General features: G+C 44.1%; 2 protein-coding genes across 8 annotated transcripts in view; one reads left to right on the top strand and one right to left on the bottom strand.

Moving 5' to 3' along the window:
* Window positions 1–1,470, bottom strand: part of CCPG1 (cell cycle progression 1) — a 116,737-nt gene extending 115,267 nt beyond the window's left edge. For 3 of the 7 annotated variants that reach the window (XM_029575030.1, XM_029575032.1, XM_029575031.1), the window contains exon 1: window positions 1,330–1,469. The gene's annotated coding sequence lies outside the window, so the exon portion shown is untranslated. Of the gene's footprint in view, window positions 1–1,329 lie in introns of all 7 variants that reach the window. The other 4 variants (XM_029575033.1, XM_029575034.1, XM_029575036.1 and 1 more) reach the window with 2 other exon arrangements.
* Window positions 1,471–1,593: 123 nt separating this feature from the next.
* The window catches only part of C13H15orf65 (chromosome 13 C15orf65 homolog), a 34,527-nt gene continuing 13,040 nt past the window's right edge, over window positions 1,594–23,080 (top strand). The window contains exon 1 of the mRNA XM_029575056.1: window positions 1,594–1,801. The gene's annotated coding sequence lies outside the window, so the exon portion shown is untranslated. The remainder of the gene's footprint in view (window positions 1,802–23,080) is intronic.

Raw genomic sequence — 23,080 nt, 5'->3', positions numbered from 1 at the left:
TTTACCTTCTAATAATCCACAGTACCACTTGTGATACTATGACAGGAAATAGTTAATTTTTAGTAATATACTTATATTTTTTGTGCTATTTCCTCCTGCTCATTTGATCGGACTTCCAACTCAATGGAACTGGCCTCTATTAAGCAATGACACCATGAGGTTTATCACAACTACGGTGGAGGGGGAGAGGGTTCTTGCCACAGTTTTTTTTATCCCCTCCAAACACTACCCAGTTATTGCAGTCATAGCATTTGGAGGTTTCCTACTGCTCCTTTAGGTTTTCAAGTTCAACTGGAACTAGTCCTGGGATCTGGTGCCACAAATCGTCATTTGCAGCTACCTGGGTACTTTTTCCCTATTTTATATCAACTCCCATACACAGTGCCAATCCTTGGCTGAAGACCATTCCAGGACCCCACCATCATTGGGCCTAAAGTCAGTGTAAATGTGTAAATGTGGCAACTTCACAATATCATGGAAGACCCCAGCCAGGAATTTATCTCCATTTAGAAGTGTTGCCACTGAACCAGCCATTTTCTGTTTTTACTTAACTGTATTCAGTCAGATTATATCACATATTTATCTACCGGAAATGTCTGCTTTTAAGGTATTTGTTAATTGGAAACGATACATTAACTTTTTATCATTCAAACCAGGAAAGCTCCAACTCTGAGATGCAGAATTGCTACTACAAATCAGGCGGCAAAATCTGCAGCAATCGTACTTTAGATACATGAATTGGTTGTCCGAAATAAGTGCCGACAGCCCCATAGGGTAAAACCACAGCTAGCAAAGGAAGAAGATTTGGCATAGTAGTCACCAGCAGCGAAGCTTGCACACGTAAATGAATGCAAAATCCAACTGAAAAGCACCCTGTGCATGAGCTCGTCTTACAGACATAAAGAGGGTCTCACTCACTCACTCCCAACTCAAAAGAGGCATTTAACTGACGAGCGCAACCATATCTGTACGGCAGGAAGAAAATCAATAGTGAAATTATCTGACCAACTCAAAAGCCACACCCCTCGATAATATAAACAAGAAGGGCAGGTAAGGAAGACACTCGATCGGCTTATTTCTAAGAGCTTAGCTGCGATCCCAGGGGAAAGTCTACATATAAATATATGTGTGTGTGTGTATACACGCGCGCTTGATCAGAATCTCTTCCGGCATTTTAACAGCAGAAAAAAAGCTCTTCACTTAATGGGTTTGCCTGTGGCCTCTCCGGTTCCTGAACACAGCAGGAACGCGATTCATCGCGATCTCACAAACAACGACGAGAAGCCATGTAACAGCATCTTGCTATCAGATGGGAACACGCATGCTTACCCGCTACGGCTCATGAATGCCGCCGTTAACAGCCGGCGCCTTCTTGCCCCCCACCGCAGCTCCGCTCCTGGAGTGACGCTTCAATAAAACAACAAACGGTAGGGCATCGGCGATCAACCGAGGCGGCCTGCGAGAACCCGAACCCGCGCGGAGCGCCGGGAAGGGTAGTCTCTGGCGACCTGGCACGAGCCGTCCGCCACCGCCCTGGCCGAGGCGACAGAAATACATTTCCCAGAGCGCCGCGGGCGCTGCGAGGCGGCAACATGAAGCGATGACTGTCAACAAACAGCACGACATAATGGTTTGTGGGGGAGGGGACTTGGTTTGAGGTTAAACCCACTCACGTGACTGCTCGCAGCCCGACGGAGCTGGTTGTTATGGAAACGGAGCCACAGCGGACATGGAGCGGCTGTAACAGGTCCTGACATCCTTGCTTGGTGAAGTTGAGGCGTCGCCCCCCGCAGGATTTCCGGTGGGTACAGTAAATATAAAGGAAATAGGTTGCGTGTGATCACTGGGGCAGCCCAGAAAAATGTATCAAATGTTCTTGAATAAAATAGTGTGGTGTTAAGTAATTTGGATAGGTAGTAGAAATAAAGATTAACAACTGCCTTGGTCCCCAAACCCATCCTCAGATACCCTTCAGCCCTCCTTCCCCCGCTTGAGTTTTCAGGATCTCCACAATGAGCGGACATTGGACTCAGTGGCATTGCCACAGGTGGGCCCACCCATTTTGTGCTCAGGCCCACCCAAATCACAGCTGCCCAACCCCAATCAGGCCTGAAGAATGGGCACCATCAACTCCATCATCGCTGTAGCTGAAGGAGAGAGCCAGCCGAAGCAAGGCCGCCACAGGATCCCATCCCCATGGGAACAAAGAAGTAGTCCTGCTGAAGCAAGGCAGCCACGGGAGCTCATTCCCATGGCGGCAAAGAGGAAGTCCTGCCCAGCCCCATGGTGGTGAAGAAGTCATGCTGAAACAAGGCCACTACGGGATCTGTGTATTTAGTCCCCAATCCCAATAAACAAGAGAACCATATATGGCCCATAATGAAATCATTATGTAAGGAAAAATGTGTCTTTGGTTTAGAAGGTATTGGTAGAAGGAAAGAGAACAGTTACACAGAGCACAGGGTCTGACTGCTCTCCAAACTCTTTCAGAGAACTAGCTCTTATATCTCTTTCTTGCTATAGGCTCCATCCCCCACCTCCAGCATCTGTTACTCAGACCTCTTGTAATTTGTCACTTACCATGCACCAAAAAAAGAGCACTGAGATACACTTCCCCCCCTAGCCCCAGTATAGCCCTCCTCCTTTTGGCTACAAATGTTCCAGTTCTGGTTCTGTGTTTCACCCCCTCATCTGAGCAAACTGCTTCATGCTGACTGCTGTTGTCAAGCTGGCAAACACTGGTCCTCTTTTGTACATGCTACTACTGTACTGTCTGTCTGTCTGTGTCTCTGTAAAGATGCAGCTCTACCTTTGGCTGGAGCTTAGGACACAGCAAGGTGCCTGACCTTTGGTGCTTGTTGCCAGACAGATTTATACAGAGCCCATCCCCATGACAGCGGAAGCAAGGCTGCCATGGGAGCACATCCCCTTCGCAGCAAAGAAAAAGGCCCACTGCACTTAAGCCGCGGCAGGAGCCCATTCCCATGGCAGCAAAAGAGGGGGCCCAGCCAAGCAAAACCTCCATGGGAGCCCATCCACACAGTGGAGAAAAAGGGGTTTGGCGGTGAAGCCCGGTGCATGCATATGAGAATGGGAGCGAGTGTAGGTGTTTGTGCATAAGAATGGGAGCCTGGGTGTTTGTATGTGAGAATGGGAGCCTGTCTGTGTGTATGAGAATGAGAGTCTGGCTGTTTTGTGTTTGTGTGTGAAAGAATGGGAGCCTGGGTGTGTGAGTGAGAGTTTGTGTGTGGAAAGGAGTCTGTGTGTGTGTGCGTGAGAGAGAGGAAGGGAAGAAGATAGGAGAGAGAAGAGTGACCCTGGAGAAAGAATTAGGAAAAGACTGACAAGGGGAACATGGAAAAAAGCAACCGGAACCAACTGATTAGAAAAATAAAAAGAAAACAAAATTGTTTTGAGATTTTAGCAATTGGAATATGACATCTTTGGGTATGTGCATTTCTTATAATTTTGTATTTTGCTCTTTAGCATTCCACTGTTCAGAATCTTGTTTCAGAGGCTTTCCATTTGTTTTGTTTGCATGATTCTATTTCTAAATTGTAGTCCCTTATTTCTGCATTAGGTAAGGGTTGGTCTGTGTTCTGCCTGTGTGAATGAAGTGCAGTATTGCTGCTTGTTTCTCTGTAGGGATTTGTAGCTGTCTGGCTTGTTCTGTTATCCCAGTAGGTGGTGTATTAATGTTCTAGGGCTTGGTGTAGTATTTGCATTGCTTCTTTTTCTTAAGGTTGCTGTTATTTGAGTCCTGAGAGTTTTGGGGTTTGTTTTTTTTTTTGCAGGAGTTTGCATTACTTCACAAAATATTTAGTAGTGGAGGGAGTATTTTTTTATTTTATTTTATTTTTTTGCTGAGGTTACTCCAGAATTTGAATATAGTCTTTTTTTCATGTTGGGTTGTAATGTGAACTGTCGTAGTTTTGCTCACCTGTTCTTATTATTATTGTTATTTTATTGTAGTTATGGTGATCTCTGCCTTTCTGGAAAGAGGATTCGTGAAAGAATAATTATTTGTTTTATAACATGATTGATTGGATCTGATGTTTGTGTTCTTTGCTTTTCAACCTATTTTTGTGTATTTATAAACTGCAATAAATATAAAAAAATACAGATTAATAAGGAATTTTTAATATTGGTAAGTGCTTGAAATAATAGAGTTAAAATATTGTAAAATGTTTCACTCACAAAATATAAGGGCTGTTGTAGACTACTAGGAACCCATTATAAGGTGCATGCAATGGCATTATTTATCAATAAAAGTAGAACTAGTAGGGTTCAGACCTGTATGCCTACATCCCATTCTTGATAACCTTGGGCCACCCAAAAAGTCAGTTTGGGCTACGCTACTTATTGGACAGATTTGTATTCAAGAGGGTTAATATATGCAAATATATCTTATGCCTAGTCATTGTGAAAATCCTGAAAACCTGATGACCAATTGCAGATCCCCAAGGCCAGGTTTATTTATTTTATTTATTTATTTTTAATTTTTATATACCGGAATTCCTGTATACAATACAAATCAGTCCGGTTTACATTAAACAATAAGATACCCTGGATGGGATGTTCCACCCTGGGCTTATTACAAGAAACATAGAACCATAATAGTTAACAATTGATATTAAACAGAGCGTGTGTTCAACTTTTTACAATGAACTTTAGTAGCAACAACCGGGCTACAAAACATTATACCAGAATATAATATTATACCAGAATATAATGAAAGGATCTGAAGGATCTGAGAGTCAGGAGGAGGAGCTTAGTTACACTCTGGTAATTGGAAAGCCTGCCTAAAGAGCCAGGTTTTTAACCTTTTCTTGAACTCTGGTAGACTGGGTTCGAGGCGTAGGTCTGGTGGGAGATCATTCCATTGATGGGGTCCCGCAGATGAGAGTGCTCTTTTTCTTAGTGTTGATTTAACTGGAGCTGCGACTAGTGTGCCTTTGTAGGCATTTCTGATGGGTCTGGAGGATAAATGTGTTGTTATTGTAAGTGTTTATTGTAAGTGTTACTTTTTTATTGGATTTACTCCCATTTCTTTTTCCTAATCTTCTCCCTTTCACTCATCTTCCTCTTCTCTTTATTCTTTTCCTTCTTCCTTCCCCTTCAGTCTCCTTATCCTAATCCCAGGGTTGGTACAAGGATATTAGGTGCCCTAAGCAAACTTTCTGCCTTGCGCTTGCCTCCCCACCGCCCCGACCTCATTCACTCAGACAGGCCCCCTCTCTTACACACACTTAGGTTCCTTGTCTCCTTCACACACGCACCCTTACACAGGTCCCTCCCTCTCTCTCACTAACACCATTGCTCTCTTGTACACACACACCCAAACTGAGGCGCCGCTTGTGGCCAGTTGAGACTCTACGTCTCTTGACTGCGAGCAGAATGAGCGCAGCTCGCCGAGTCTATACTCCTCTCACCCGTGAGTGGGATGAGCTCTACTTGTGGCCCCATATGGCTGGCACCCTAGACCTGATCCAGCTGTGCAGTCCAGAGCAAAACATGCTAAAAGCAAAGAAAGATGCAGGACTGGGGACAACAAGGAGATTACAGAGGCACCCAAATTTTGAACCTCAAGTTGCAGGATGATTTCAGAGGGCATGAGGTTGTGTGAACTAGATCATGTTTCTCAAGCCGGTGTTGGAATACCCCCTAGCCAGCCTGGTTTCCAGTATATCCATGAAAAAAATGCATGTTAGCAGATGTGAGAAATATTTTCCTATTGACTAAATCACCTGGACCGGATGGTATGCATTCTAGATACTGAAGGAACTAAAAAATGAAATTTCTGATCTATTAGTTAAAATTTGTAACCTATCATTAAAATCATCCATTGTACCCGAAGACTGGAGGGTGGCCAATGTAACCCCAATATTTAAAAAAGGCTCCGGGGCGATCCGGGTAACTATAGATCAGTGAGCCTGACTTCAGTGCCGGGAAAAATAGTGGAAACTATTCTCAAAATCAAAATCGTAGAGCATATAGAAAGACATGGTTTAATGGAACACAGTCAACATAGATTTACCCAAGGGAAGTCTTGCCTAACAAATCTGCTTTGTTTTTTTGACGGGGTTAATAAACATGTGGATAAAGGTGAACCTGTAGATGTAGTGTATTTGGATTTTCTGAAGGCGTTTGACAAAGTCCCTCATGAGAGGCTTCTACGAAAACTAAAAAAGTCATGGGATAGGAGGTGATGTCCTTTTGTGGATTACAAACTGGTTAAAAGACAGGAAACAGAGAGTAGGATTAAATGGTCAATTTTCTCAGTGGAAAAGGGTAAACAGTGGAGTGCCTCAGGGATCTGTACTTGAACCTGTGCTTTTCAATATATATATAAATGATCTGGAAAGGAATACGAAGAGTGAGGTTATCAAATTTGCGGATGATACAAAATTATTCAGAGTAGTTAAATCACAAGCGGACTGTGATACATTACAGGAGGCCATTGCAAGACTGGAAGATTGGGCATCCAAATGGCAGATGAAATTTTATGTGGACAAGTGCAAGGTGTTGCATATAGGGAAAAATAACCCTTGCTATAGTTACACGATGTTAGTTTCCATATTAGGAGCTACCACTAAGGAAAAAGATCTAGGCATCATAGTGGATAATACTTTAAAATCGTCAGCTCAGTGTGCTGCAGCAGTCAAAAAAGCAAACAGAATGTTAGGAATTGTTAAGAAGGGAATGGTTAATAAAATGGAAAATATCATAATGCCTCTATATCGCTCCATGGTGAGACCATACCTTGAATACTGTGTACAATTCTGGTCGCCGCATCTCAAAAAAGATATAGTTGCGATGGAGAAGGTACAGAGAAGGGCAACCAAAATGATAAAGGGGATGGAACAGCATCCCTATGAGGAAAGGCTGAAGAGGTTAGGGCTGTTCAGCTTGGAGAAGAGATGGCTAAGGGGGGATATGATAGAGGTCTTTAAGATCATGAGAGGTCTTGAACGAGTAGATGTGATTCGGTTATTTACACTTTCGAATAATAGAAGGACTAGGGGGCATTCCATGAAGTTAGCAAGTAGCACATTTAAGACTAATCGGAGAAAATTCTTTTTCACTCAACGCACAATAAAGCTCTGGAATTTGTTGCTAGAGGATGTGGTTAGTGCAGTTAGTATAGCTGGGTTAAAAAAAGGTTTGGATAAGTTCTTGGGAGGAGAAGTCCATTAACAGCTATTAAATCAAGTTTACTTAGAGAATAGCCACTGCTATTAATTGCATCAGTAGCCAGATACACTAAAAGGGGCAATCATTAAGCCAATCATTAAAAAGAAAAACAGTGACCCATTAATCCTCCTTAACTACCGCCCAGTCTCAAACCTCCCATTTTTAGCTAAATTAATAGAGAAAACAGTACAGAAACAGCTAGCTGAACACTTAGACAATAATAACATACTGTACCCTTCACAACAAGGCTTCCGAAAACTCTACAGCACTGAGACATTACTTCTCTCACTAACAGACAACATACTAAGAGGTTTTGATAACAGTAAACATTACATCCTTATAATGCTTGACTTATCTGCAGCCTTTGATACAGTAAACCACAAAATACTACTAAAAAGACGTGAAGAAATTGGATTATGTGACAAAACAATAAACTGGTTCAGATCCTACCTAAACAACAGGTTCTTTCAAGTCCAGATAAAAAACACATTATCAGAAAAATTTAAACTTGAAACAGAAGTACCTCAGGGTTCAGCGCTGTCTGCTACCCTCTTTAACATATATATGCTACCCTTATGTCATCTGCTGGCAGGCCTAGGGATAATACATTACATTTACGCAGACGACATTCAATTAATTCTACCAATAGACGACACAATTGAAAAAACATTAAATCTAGCTAACATGTACCTAGACATAATTAAACAACTACTAAACCAGATGGAACTGGTTATCAACATTGACAAAACTGAATTCCTTCACCTTGAGAGAAAACATACTAAAATCATTCAAACACCGATAACCCTAAGAAATAACCAAAAAATTGAGCTAGCCGAAAAAGTAAGGAATCTGGGAGTAATAATGGACCCAGAAATCAACCTGAAGCAACACATATCTATAAAAGTAAGAGAAGGCTACGCAAAACTTATGGTCCTCAGAAGATTGAAACCATTACTCACACCTGCCCACTTCAGAACAGTATTGCAAACATTTATCTTTTCTAGCACTGACTACTGCAACGCACTCTTACTAGGACTCCCAAGCACATCGATAAGACCACTCCAGATACTTCAAAATACTGCAGCCAGAATACTAACGAGAAAAAAGAGGAGGGACCATATAACCGAAACTCTAGCAGACTTACATTGGTTACCCATCGAATACAGGATAAAATACAAAGCCTTATGCACCATACACAAACTAATATGTGATAAAGAAGCAGACTGGCTAAACACAGCCTTACAAGTACACGTTCCACAAAGAAACCTCCGCTCAGCAAACAAAGCACTACTAACAATCCCTTCAGTAAAGTCAGCAAAATTAACCCAAGTGAGAGAAAGGGCTTTATCATTGGCTGGGCCCCTACTATGGAACATGATGCCCCCCGAACTCAGATTACAGAATAATCTCAAAACTTTTAAGAAAAATCTAAAAACATGGCTCTTTAAAAAAGCCTTCACTAAAGAGTGTGGAGGGTAGAGAATGAAAGTACAGGGTAATGCAGATGAGAATGAATTTACTCAATCCTACATTTAAGAAATAATATTTCAAAGCGATAGTAACTCAATAATACACCTGGACATGACCAACATTACTCAAATAATGATTTTATTTATGAAATTGTAACCGAACTTTATTGGCACCTGTTAGAATATACGATATCCTACATTTACTTACCTTAGTCTATGTGCCTATTTGAAAACCGTTGCGATGGTATATAACTTAGCGACGGTATAGAAAGGTTTTTAAATAAATAAAAATAAATAGTGTTTGGGTAATTGCCAGGTTCTTGTGGCCTGGTTTGGCCTCTGTTGGAAACAGGATGCGGGGCTTGATGGATCCTTGGTCTGACCCAGCATGGCAATTTCTTATGTTCTTATGTTCTTATAATTTACTGGTATTTTTTCTCCAATTTGAGGGAATTTTCTGTGGGTGTACTTTGGACCTGTGCTGGACTCTTCCAATGTGTAACCTGCAGCAGAATTAGGCTGCAGGTTACACATATTGTGTTTTAAAGACAATTTTCAGCAGGAGTAATTTGTTAGGGAATGTCCTTCTCCCAGCTTGTGCTTCCTTACTTTCAGTCTCCCCTCTTCAAGCTGCCTGGGTTAGAGAGCACTGAGTAAGTTCCTTTTGTTCAGGTGAGGTGTGTTAACTTTTCTGTTTTCTTAAGTGTAAAGAACACTAGAAATTGAGTTTTTTCTCCAACCTTCCTAAGTCTGGCTTACATTTAGTTCCAGCTGTAGGAGGAAAGAGCTCAGGATACAGCAGTATTTTAGCAGGCTGCATGCTGTGACTTGATTAGCAGAGGGAATGTATTGCAGTTTCTCTTCTGTGGACTTTGTTACTTTATGTTTAAGAAGTCCACTGTATGATCATGTGCTATGTTTTCCTGTACAACAAAGTTGATGGCAATTATGCATGAGATGAATTTGCGTGCTCTATCTCATGTGTTGCTGATGGCTTCATAAAGCTCAGCCAGTAACACTTTTCACATGCTCACAAAAACCAGGCCAGGCAGCAGGATTTTATTAGCTGGTCATCAGAAACATCTGCTTGATATCCTGAAAACCAGACTGGTGGATTCTCCAGGATCAACTTGAGAAACAAAGTGACAAAATGTGAGTGGCAGACTGAAAATGGAATGGCAAAGAGGTTTCATAATTTTTTTTCATCCTGTGCTTCATTATTTATGGCTGCTGCCTTTTCACCTGAGAAGGGTAGTACAGGGCAGGGCTCCTACAGCCCCACATAGTAACATAGTAATGACCGCAGTAGAAGAACCAAATAGTCCAACCAGTCTGCCCAGCAAGCTTCCTTAGGCAGTAACTGCCACTCCGTGAAGGCTACTGCTATGTTTATCTTAAGGATAGTTACTGCCGCTCCATGCAGTTATTCCAAGCTTTATGATAACCTATAAACATTTCAGCTAATAACCTTTTTTACTGGGTAATGAGCTTTCTTGACATGCATTGCTTATGGACCTTGCCATGGAAGCAGTTCTATAAGTTTTCCCTTTTGCATGAGTATCAGTACCGCAGACCATAGAAGTCAGGGCCCTCTTGGTTATTGTCTGAATTCAATTCCCCTTTCACCCTTGTTGTTGAAGTGGAAAGCAATGTTGCAGTGCATTAAAAGCATCAAAGTTGGGGGGCGCTGTTGCGGTTTTAAGTGGTGTACCGCAAGGATCGGTGTTGGGACCGGTCCTGTTCAATATCTTTGTGAGCCACATTGCGGACGGGATAGAAGGTAAGGTTTGTCTTTTTGCGGATGACACTAAGATCTGCAACAGAGTGGACACGCCGGAAGGAGTGGAGAGAATGAGACGGGATTTAAGGAAACTGGAAGAGTGGTCGAAGATATGGCAGCTGAGATTCAATGCCAAGAAGTGCAAAGTCATGCATATGGGGAGTGGAAATCCGAATGAACTGTATTCGATGGGGGGGGGGGGGGGGGGGGGGGAAGGCTGATGTGCACGGAGCAGGAGAGGGACCTTGGGGTGATAGTGTCTAATGATATGAAGTCTGCGAAACAATGCGACAAGGCGATAGCAAAAGCCAGAAGAATGCTGGGCTGCATAGAGAGAGGAATATCGAGTAAGAAAAGGGAAGTGATTATTCCCTTGTACAGGTCCTTGGTGAGGCCTCACCTGGAGTACTGTGTTCAGTTCTGGAGACCGTATCTACAAAGAGACAAAGACAAGATGGAAGCGGTACAGAGAAGGGCGACCAGGAAGGTGGAGGATCTTCATCAGATGACATACGAGGAGAGATTGAAGAATCTAAATATGTACACCCTGGAGGAAAGGAGGAGCAGGGGTGATATGATTCAGACTTTCAGATACTTGAAAAACTTTAATGATCCAAAGACAACGACAAACCTTTTCCGTCGGAAAAAAATCAGCAGAACCAGAGGTCACGAGCTGAGGCTCCAGAGAGGAAGACTAAGAACCAATGTCAGGAAGTATTTCTTCACGGAAAGGGTGGTGGATGGCTGGAATGCCCTTCTGGAGGAAGTGGTGAAGTCTAAAACTGTGAAGGACTTCAAAGGGGCGTGGGATAAACACTGTGGATCCATCAAGTCTAGTGGGCGTAAATAAAGAGGAGGCAGCAAAACACTGCACGGAGCGGCAGTAGCCACAGAGGCATTCATGGAGCGGGATGCCAGTGGCCAGTAGTTGGTGTTCCACCTTCAGGCAGCAAAACACTGCACGGAGCGGCAGTAGCCACAAAGGCATTCACGGAGCGGGATGCCAGTGGCCAGTAGTTGGTGTGCCACCTTCAGGCAGCAAAACACTGCACGGAGCGGCAGTAGCCACAGAGGCATTCACGGAGCGGGATGCCAGTGGCCAGTAGTTGGTGTTCCACCTTCAGGCAGCAAAACACTGCATGGAGCGGCAGTAGCCACAGAGGCATTCACGGAGCGGGATGCCAGTGGCCAGTGGTTGGTGTTCCGCCTTCACGGAGGGCTGCCATCTCCAAAAAAAACCCCCAAAAACAAACAAACAAAGCAGGGGTGGGTAAGAGTATGGGGCAGTGGTGTGGCCTGCTTGTTGCGGCGGTTGCTAGCCCTGATTGAGCTGGATGTTCATTGGGATGCGGATACGGCGCTGCTCTCTGCATGGTGGAAGGGAGTTGGGGCCGGAGGGTGCTGGAAGCCAATAGTGATGGGTGGGAAGGAGAAAAAGAGTGGGAAAAAAATGGATAAACTGCGTGGCTTGCTGGGCAGACTGGATGGGCTGTTTGGTCTTCTTCTGCCGTCATTTCTATGTTTCTTTGTTTCTATGTTGCGCATGCGATGAGAGCAGATATGTAGCTGCCGCGCTCCGCTCCTCTGACGGCCCCTAACCCGCCGAAACCAGTGCTAAAAGTGAACTTTTTCTTGCAAACTTGTTTGGGTGCATAGCTGAGTACTCCGGCAATCTCGACCCGATGGCCACGAAGAGAAAGACCGCTGACCTGCGGCAATATTCTTATAGTAAACTACAGCCGGATCAGGAGCAAGATGGCGTCTCTGACGGAGGAGGTGTGGAGGGAGACGGCGAGGCCCCGATGGCGCATCCAGAAAAGGACTCAGACAAAATATCAGCCTCGGAGGGAACTCCCCTGACCCGAGAAGAGGTGAGGCAGTGGTTTATGGATATTATGGACTCTGTTGCTGATTTAAAGGAGGACCTGGCAGCATTGTGGACCCGGGTCGATGACATTGAAAACCGGGTTGACCTGCATGGGGAAGCCCTAAATAGCCTGCAATCTCAGGGTCTCAAAAGCAGCAATGACATTTTAGCGTTCCAGGACAAAATCGAAGACCTGGAAAACAGGCATAGAAGAAATAACCTTCGCATCAGGGGAGTACCGGATACCTAGGAATTCTCAGATGCGGCTGTGGTAGCCCAACAAATTTGCCTTCATGTACTCTCCTTGGGTCGAGACAGCGCTACTGACACACAACCCGCCATCTCGGACATTCTCCTAGACCAGGTGCACCGGGCGCTTGGTCAGCTCAGGGACCAACGTCCGAGGGACCTGGTCATCTGCTTTCGTAATTTCCAACTTAAGGAGAAAGTATATGCTGCCTCTCGTTTGATGAAGGAGATAAGCTGGAATAATCAACATATAACCATCTATCAGGACCTGGCTCCCGTAACTTTACAAAAGAGCTATTAATTGCAAGAAGTGACATCTGCATTGTGAGCAAAGGATATTAAATACCGGTGGACATTTCCCTTTGGGTTATTGTTTCAAGTACAGGGAGTGTCTTATAAAATCAAAAATATGGTAGAGGCGCTGGAGGCCTTTACTAAAGCGCAAATCCCTGCATCATTCCAAGCACCCAAGATGGCGACACTTCCGGATAAGCTGGATTCTGCTCCTAGATGGCAGCGAGCCGAAAAAGGAGGGAAGAGACTCCGGAGACAGTCTGACGTGTGCCGATCACCACCGAAGGACCAAGGCTGATTTACTGTTTGGAACAGTCAATCTCTCGGCTGGCTGCATGGCAGCAACTTTGAATGCCTCACGGAGAGTATAAGGACTTGATAGTTTCTGCAAATCTGGCTGGGTATAGCGGATGCACCAAAGAACCTGGCGCTGGTTTCCTGTTTTCAATTGCGTTTAGAAGGTTACTGTTTCTGAATATTACTTGGTTCCTTTGTTTTTGCTTACGTATTCGGCAGGGTTGGGGGGGGGGGTGTTGATGGCTGGCGGCTGTTGGAAGTCGGATGCCCAAAGCTCCCCACATTCGTGTATCCCACGGATGGTTGGGGGGTACTGTAGGACTATTGGGGAATACACTGGGAGACATATTTTTAATCTATACTGGGCACAGTGGGGACAATTAGGGGGAGTTCTCTTTCAGGCATGGTCTGTCATGAGAGTGGGGGAAATCTCAGTTTACTTCTTAGGACGAACTATTTCATCTTTTTGAGAAATGGCTACTAAGATCCTATCACTTAATGTGAAGGGGCTGAATACCCCGAGAAAACGTTTGTTGCTCACTAGGGAGCTTCAGCGTCAAAAGGTTGGACTTGCATTCCTTCAAGAGACCCATGTGAGGGCACACCATGAAAGGCTATTGATCTTTCCTCACTTCTCCACTAGTTACTGGGCAGCCAGCACTAAAGTTCATAAATATGCTGGCGTGGGAATATTATTCTCACCTGCTTGTGTCTATGAGGAATTATTCAAATTGTTGGATCCTCAGGGCAGATATATTTTTCTAAAAATACAGGTGGGTAAAAGTATCATTTCTCTCCTCAATGTTTACTTCCCCAATACAGACCAGATGGTGTTTTTGGACCATATTGACAGTTTACTAACTCAGCACTTAGAAGGGGACTTAGTGTTAGGGGGTGATTTTAACACCACTTTACATCCTTCCTTGGACAATAGCACAGGTACCAGTACAGCACTTAGCTTTAGGACTAAATGGCGCAGCTTCCTGGACATATGTTTTTTGTACTTTGAACTCTCCTATCTGTGTATATAGTTGGTTTACTCATATTGATTTATATTTATATCTAGTTTTCACCCCCCTGTTTAATGTACTCTATTGGTTATATGTAAGGGCCCCGCCCAAAAGTTAATCTTGTTCCGCTGTTATATGTAAGGGCTCCGCCCAAATGTTTTTGTTTTTTGTAAACCGATGCGATGTGTCAACGGATGTCGGTATAAAAGAGACCTTAAATAAATAAAATAAATAAATAAATAAATATGGTGTATTATAGACATATGGAGGCGGAGGTACCCACACTCTAGGTCATACACCTTTTATTCTCACCCTCACGGCATTTACTCCAGGATTGATTATTTATTTGTTTCCACTCAAATTCAAAACAGGGTTCAGAAGACGGAGATAGACCATATCACCTGGTCTGACCACGCTCCCATCTGGATAGAGGTTGCACTACAGGACACAGAATCGGGGTATAGGCCGTGGAGACTTAACGATAGCTTACTTAAGGATCAGGATTTTGTCACTAAGTTAGAGTCACATCTGAAACACTTCTTTCAGGAAAACCAGACAGAGGGTATGAATCCCTTAACAGTATGGGAATGCTCAAAGTCTGTCATGCGGGGACTCTGCATTTCCCAAGCAGCATATTGCAATAAGGCTAGGGAAAATACTAGGCTTAGTCTATTAGCTAAACTAGGGGCCTTGACCAGGCAGCATAGCGCTACCTCCTCGAACTCTGTTTATCATCAGTTACTACAGGTTAAGAGCAAACTTCGGTCCCTGGATGATGAGGTTATCAGTCATCATATGCTTTTGTTAAAACAGAAATTCTTTGAGGGAGGAAACAAAGCAGGGTGCTATTTAGCACATAAACTGCGAGCTGCAAGGGCACAGGCGATTATTGCTAAGATAGTCACCTCAGAGGGTTCAGCCACTACAACCTCGGAGGGCATAAGGAGCTCTTTTACTAACTTTTATGCCCACCTATATACCGCCAACGGCACAGTGACTGACGCTGCCATTGACGATTATTTGAGCTCGGTGGCTTTGCCTTCCCTGACTGATTCACAAAAGGAGTTCCTAGACAAGCCTATTGAGCCTAATGAGGTACTCACTGCCATTAAACACTTAAAGCCAGGAAAGGCACCAGGCCTCGACGGCTTCACAGGTATCTACTACCGTAAATTTGCACAACTTCTGGTAGGCCCCTTGACGGACTCGTTTAACTCCTTATTACAGGGGTCGACTCTGGGCAGAGACGCTAACACCGCAGGCATCACGGTGTTGCCAAAGCCGGGTCGGGACCCCACAAAATGTAGCTCATAAAGGCCTATATCATTAATTAACATAGACCTTAAAATACTAGCTAGAGTCTTGGCTGCCCTGCTCAGTGGAGTTTTGCCAGGTCTAGTACATAACGAGCAGGTGGGATTTGTCCCTGGACGGTTAGCGGCGGACAACGTTCGGAGGATAGTTGACATTATTGACTTGGTGCACGCCGAGGGGATGCCGGCCGTCCTTTTATCTTTTGACGCTGAAAAAGCTTTTGACCTGGTCCACTGGCCCTTTCTATTTAAGACACTGAAAAACATGTCATTTGGCCCCTCCTTTGTGACTTGGTTGGAAAAGTTGTATACCCATCCTCTCGCCCGCGTCAAGGCTAATGGGAGTTATGGCACCCCGTTTGAGATTCAGAGGGGAACTAGACAAGGGTGTCCTTTATCCCCTTTATTATTTGCCTTATTTCTTGAACCTTTTACCACGACCATTCGGAACTCCCAGGGAATTGTGGGCGTAAGGAAGGGGGCACACCATTTTAAGATATCATTATTCGCTGAAGATGTGATGTTCACTCTTACTGAACCGGAGTTCTCACTTCGGGGGGTTATGTCAGAATTAGCAAGGTTTACATCTGTTTCCAGTATGAAAGTCAACTATGACAAATCGGAAATTCTCAATCTCACTTTGTCACCTCCAGGGCTACAGTCACTGGGTCGGCAATTTCCATTTAAATGGGCTACCACTTCACTTAAGTACTTGGGAGTGAGATTGGGATCCACAGTTAGCCAGTTATATACGTTAAATTATGATCCACTTGTACAAGCCATCCGTAAAGATTTAAATATCTGGCAGCACCAGATGCATTCGTGGATGGGACGACTGGCAATAATTAAGATGAATATTTTGCCCAGGTTTTTATATTTCTTCACCACGATCCCCATTTATTTGCCTACTTCTATCCTAAGGAAATGGCAGCAAATTCTATGCAGCTATATATGGCGTAAACGCCCTCCCAGGGTGGCCAGGACGACACTGTATAGGACAAAACCTCAGGGGGGAGTCCAATTACCTAATTTGCTGTGGTATTATCTAGCGGCGCAGCACCGGGCATTGGTAGCTCTCCACCGCACAACTGATATACCACAATGGGTGCAATTGGAACAGGCACTCGTAGGCACAGTTCCCATATCGGCCCTTCCATGGCAACCACAAATGACTTGGGGACCTATGGCACACACCCCATTCGCGCTCCGCACCACACTCAAGGTATGGTTTCAATGGAAGGCAAAGTTGGTAGGGCCTGAGCGGTACTCTACTATGACACATCTTTATACAAACACTGCATACCCCATTCATGATAACTCTGCGACTGTAAAACTGTGGGCGTCTGTGGGTATTACCAGATTGGTAAATGTGCAGCAACAGGGATCTCTGACGACTCTTGAACACCTCTGTCACCAATACTCAGTGAGTGGCGAGGACTTCTTGCACTACGCCAAACTATATCATTTTGTCAAACGAGGGATACGGGGGTGCACTCTGAAGTTGACAGGGACATTGTTCGAGAATTATTGTAAATACGCTTCTACAGTACGAGGTGTCATCTCTAAGATATGCGGCCTTTTTAATGGCCTCCTGAAAGAGCCTCCACGCCACCGTGCGCTCTGGGAAATGGATTTTCAACGCCAATTAGATGACCAAGACTGGGATTCTATTTACTCCTTAGCCCATAAATGCTCTGTCTCGGCCAGCTTACAAGAAAATTGTTATAAGCTTATCTACCGGTGGCATTACACGCCAGAGCGGCTCCACAAGTATCAGCCAACGTTATCTAACCTATGTTGGCGGAGTTGAGGCCACATTGGTACCTACTACCATATTTGGTGGGACTGCCCCAAAGTGGCCCAAGTTTGGCGGGAGGTGCTGGGATGGCTCTCAACGGTTGTTTTGGCTCCGGTGAGGGCTGAACCTTGGCATGTACTTTTAGGTCTTCCCTTAAGTTAGCATAATAAAAACACACAAAAGTTTTTGTTACAAGTTTTTATTGCAGCACGGTCTGAAATAGCCTTACACTGGAAGGGAGTTAGCGTTCCAAGTCTAGCTAAGATTCAATACAGATTGCACACATATTACCAACTTAGCAGACTCACTGCGGTACTTAGGGACAGGCTGGGAGCGTTTGAGAGAGTGTGGGGATATTATACTAAGTGGCTTGATCTTCAAGCTCTACCTTCCTAAATGATTGTTGCTGATGTTATTGTAAAATATTCTGAGTACTTTAGTCCAATCTGACCAACTGGTTATGTCCTTCTGATTGCTTGTATACCAATATTCATTTCCTTGCACTTGAGTTTTCCCTAAACTGGACGGCTGTGGGAGTATTACTCTCTCTGCCCATATCGTCATTGTATCTCCTTTCCTTTCCAGTTCTTTTCTTTTCTTCTTTTCCCATTACCCTCTCTTAGCTTCTTTTCCTAACACAACTTCCCCTATGGTCATATGGTCCCAGATGTGGGTGGGGGGTGTGTATAAAGGATAAAATTGGTCAATCATGGTTATGCACTGTTTCACCTTGTTGTATGCAGTTAATACCAAGGCATATATATTGTTATGGTTTATGCTCCATGTTTTATATATACTTATGTTTTGTGCTACTATTTTGATTTGATTGACATTAAAATTCTTTAAATAAAAAAAAAAAAGCATCAAGGTTTATTGGTTAAGGGTAGTAATCCTCATGCCTTCTATTAAGGGTAGCTACTGCCGCACCAGCACGTTAACCTCCTGCACGCATTTCTTCGTTTCCAAACTCTAGGCTTTAGAGATCCACAGTGTTTATCCCATGAACCTTTGAATTCTTTGATTATTTTTGCCTTCACCACCTCCACTGGAAAGGCATCCACCACCTCTCCAAGAAGAAATATTTCCCGATGTTGGTTCTGAGTCGTCCCCCTAGAGTTTCATTGCGTGACCCCTAGTTCAAGTTGTCTTTCCAATGGCAAAGGTTCGCAGTTCATGCATCATAAAAACCTTTTAGGTTGATATAGTGTATCTGGATTTCCAGAAAGCATTTGACAAAGTCCCTGATGAGACTTCTTAGGAAATTAGAAAGTCATGGGATAGGTGGCAGTGTCCTGTGGTGGATTGCCAATGGATTAAAAGATAGAAAACAGAGATTAGGACTAAATGGTAAATTTTCCCATTGGCGGAGGGCACGTCTGGTTCCTATGCCCCTACCCAGCACTCCATGCAGTGTTCACCGGGGCGAGAACCCAATAGATTTGAAAAACAGAAGCTGACATCCTCATTGGAACCGGCTCCAGTAAGTCCATAAAATTTCCAAAGGCCAAAGTGGGACCCGTAACAGCCTGGATGCACCAAAGCGCATTCAAACAAGTGCTAATGCGTTGCCTGACACATTTCATGAAGACCGGAGTCGGACCAAGCCTTAGAGGCCAACGCAAGAACCTGATCGACGCAAATCAGCCAATGAACTGCGTCGACCAACGTCTGGTCGAATAGCGACAAGTCCATTGAAATCAAGGATGCCGATGCATACAACACCAACGAATGCTTCAAAGCCAATGAAAACTAAGAAAACCTTGACGCATTTGATGCAAAAACACCATGCGCCGGAGGGTTTGGCCAGGGGACACTTACACCAGGCTAAAGATCTACCTATGGTATTTACCATCACTGATCTAGAAGATTCTGACAGCTCAGATGCCGACACCCATCATGTTCCGAAGTGCTCCTGTTCATCGACTGTGGATAGACATCACACTGAACCTACCCACAAAAGGTCACAAGCCAGGGAATCTTCAGACTCCCTTTAAAAAGGGGTGGGAAGTAGACTTCCCCTAGAAGGGTTCAAAATAGCTCTCCACCAGCTAAGAAGAAAAGGACATCTGCATCTACCACCCAAGGGTTACAAGCTGCAGCCTCTCATTCACTGTCCCAAATTATGGGGATTCTTCAAACCTTCTTTGACTCGCTAGTGTCCTCTCAGAATCCCCCCCCCCCCCCCCCCCCAACCAGCCTGTCAGCAGGAGAATCGGAGCATTCCGCTATCTTTTCCCCGCCCTGCATACAATTGGATGATGAAAAGCAGAGCATGCCCATCGGGACCCAGATCAAGCAGAGAGCCAGTTTATTCCTCTCCACTCTCCCCCAAATCTTCACTGAGTATACCATCAGATCCTCCAGAGGAGCCTCCAGAACCATCTTTACCTCCGGAGAATCTTTCATAACCCCAGATTTATAGAGAAGGTGGTAACCACCTTGAACCTAGAAACAAAAAAACTCCCAGATTCTAGGACAGACATGCACGGGCTACTCAAGATGTTTACGTACCCATGGAACCAACAGCCCTGCCATCACATTAAGTCTTAAATGGAGTAAAGGACAGGACATGGAAGTCTCCTTTTTCAGGGCCCCCACTTCCAAGAAGACAGACTTAAAATTCAGGATGCGGAAGTTGGCATATTATGGTCCAGTCCAGCTACCACACGCATCTGTTGTAGTTGAGTCTGCGATGAAAAAAGCCAGGAAAAGCAGGCTTTATTCAAACACTCTTCTGGAGAAGGATAGTCTATACCTGGATGATTTTGGAAAAAAGGTATTCCAGGGTGCAATGCTCAATGCTAAGATCCAGCAGCACCAGTTCTACATAACGCAGTATTTGTATGAATGTCTTCAAAAAATGAAGTCTGATGCACAACAGCCTGCAGATGCAACTCGGCAGAGGCAAAGTATAGAGGACATGGAAGAGGGATTGCGGCTTCTACTCTGCACAATTTACGAAGGGTTTTATACTTCGGCAGCTGCCATCATGGCCAGAAGGATGGTATGTCTCAGGGCAAGTTTGATTCACGAAGAAGTCCACGACAAACTAGCGGACCTTTGGTCTCCCATCAAGAAAACATTCTAGATCAACCTACTAGAACTACGTACCATACGATATGCCATCCACACCTTCTCATGCATTCTTCAGCACAAAATGGTGATGGTATATACAGACAATCAGGTGGCTATGTTCTACATAAACAAGGAAGGCAGGTCCGGTTACAAGATACTATGCAAGGAAACAGTATTGACACTGGAATGGGCACTAGCTCAATTGATACGATTGCAGGCAACCTACACCTTCCAGGAATAAGAAACACAGAGGCTGACCTCCTCAGCAGACTCTTTCACCCCGACAATTGGGAGCTACATTGGGATGTGGCATACTCCCTATTCCAAAGATGGGGAAGGCCCTGCATAGATCTCTTTGCCACTAAGTACAACACAAAGCTACAGGAGTTTTGCTCTTTGTATCCAAGTAAAAGAAGACGGACTCAGGATGATTTTCTGCTGAAGTGGGTGGGGAACATATTGTACGCGTTCCCTCCAATTCCTCTAATAACTCGAGTGATACAGAAATGCATCGCGGACGAGTCTGATCTCATCCTTCTAGCATCAGCATGGCCCAGTCAACCTTGGTATGCCTACCTCATGCACCTCTCCATACAAAGACCGGTCCCTTCTTCCAAACAGATCGGACCTTTTAACTCAGGAGGGGGGAACTCTGCTTAACCCCATGCAAGACTCCCTTCACTTGACAGAATGGAGATTAAAAGGGAAGTACTAAGCCATCTTTCTATTCCGGTGGAAATTCAGGACATTCTTATCTCTTCAAGAAAACCATCCATGAGAAAAAAGTACATACGAATTGCCATACCGGGTCAGACCAAGTGTCCATCAAGCCCAGTATCCTGTTTCCAGCAGTGGCTAATCCAAGTCGCAAGTATCCAAACATTAAATAGATCTCAAGCTTCTATTGCTTATTAATTAATAGCAGTTTATTGATTTTTCCTCTAGGAACTTATCCAAATCTTTTTAAACCCTAACACTAACTGCTGTAACCACATCATCTGGCAATGAATTCGAGAGCTTAACTATGTGCTGAGTGAAAAAGAATTTTCTTCAATTTGTTTTAAATTGCTAACTTTTTGGAGTGTCCCCTAGCCCTTCTATTATCTGAGAGAGTAAATAACCCATTTACATTAACTTTTTCAAGTCTTTCATGATTTTGTAGACCTCTATCATATCCCCCTAGTCGTCTTTTCTCCAAACTGAACATCCCTAACTTCCTTAACCTTACCTCATAGGGCAGCTGTTCCATGCCGCTTATCATTTTGATCACCCTTTTCTGTACTTTCTCCAGTGAATTAAACCATAACATTGCCAACTTTCTTCCCTAAACCACAATCAAACAGTCAGAAAGCTCTATTGCACACGTTGGATTGTAAAAGAGCATTAGCCTAATATAAGCAAAGGTCTAACACGCCAAAAAGACACTCCCAGCTCTTTCTTTCCTTCTACCCGAATGCCCCTGGATTACCAGTGACTAAATGGAAACTAGTAAACTGGTTAACCCAATGCATCCACTTCTGCTATTCTACCAGATCCGAGCATTTGACTTCAAGGGTTAAAGCCCAAGAGTTGAGAGCTATGTCAGCTTCGATCACCCTTCTTAGACAGGTGCCTATTCAGGACATTTGCAGAGCAGCTAAATGGCATAGGTATCACCACTGCTGTATGTCGGTAGCACTTGACCCCTTTCATTCTTCACCGGAACAGTTACTTAAATACCTACATTTACTGTACACTTCTGGGCTAGTGGTTTCCTCCATAAGAGTGCACCTCAGCGCCATAGTGGCATACCATTCTTCTATACAGAGAGCCTCCATATCCATGCACCCCCTCGTATCTCATTTCATGAGGGGTGCCTTGAGGCTCTGACAACTGACCACATGGCCAGCCGTACCTTGGGACCTAAATGTGGTCTTGGAAGCACTGATGATCCCACCTTTTGAGCCAGTGCAAACATCTTTATTGAAATTTCTCACATGGAAAGTATTATTCCTGGTAGTAATAACCTCACCCTGACAAATCAGCGTGCTTCAAGCGCTAGTTCACTTTTCTCCTTACCTACAATTCTGTCATGACAAAGTCACCTTACGAACTCATCCATCCTTCCTTCTGAAGATAGTTTTGGTTTTTCATTTGAATTAAACCATAACATTGCCAACTTTCTTCTCTAAACCACAATCAAACAGTCAGAAAGCTCTATTGCACACGTTGGATTGTAAAAGAGCATTAGCCTACTATAAGCAAAGGTCTAACACGCCAAAAAGACACTCCCAACTCTTTCTTTCCTTCTGCCCAAATGCCCCTGGATTACCAGTGACTAAATGGAAACTAGTAAACTGGTTGACCCAATGCATCCACTTCTGCTATTCTACCAGATCCGAGCATTTGACTTCAAGGGTTAAAGCCCAAGAGTTGAGAGCTATGTCAGCTTCGATCACCCTTCTTAGACAGGTGCCTATTCAGGACATTTGCAGAGCAGCGTGGTCTTCGCTACATACCTTCACCTCTCATTACGAGGTCGGATGCGATCATGGGGCAAGAAATACTGCGTCATGCCATTAATTCTTAAAAGTGTCACACTTGGCAGGGATGCGCTGCACAAATAATCCTGTGCATATCCAAAAGTATAAACCATTTCTGACTGAATATCCTGTGCTTCGTCTCCCTAGCTAGGGGACTCCCAGACAGCATGGCTAATTCAGCCTGTTTATCTGTGGGGGAAAAAAGCAAGTCT

This window comes from Rhinatrema bivittatum, chromosome 13 (assembly GCF_901001135.1).
Source record: "Rhinatrema bivittatum chromosome 13, aRhiBiv1.1, whole genome shotgun sequence".
In the NCBI taxonomy this organism is placed as follows: Eukaryota; Metazoa; Chordata; class Amphibia; order Gymnophiona; family Rhinatrematidae; genus Rhinatrema; species Rhinatrema bivittatum.
This window is presented reverse-complemented; position numbering and strand designations above follow the sequence as displayed.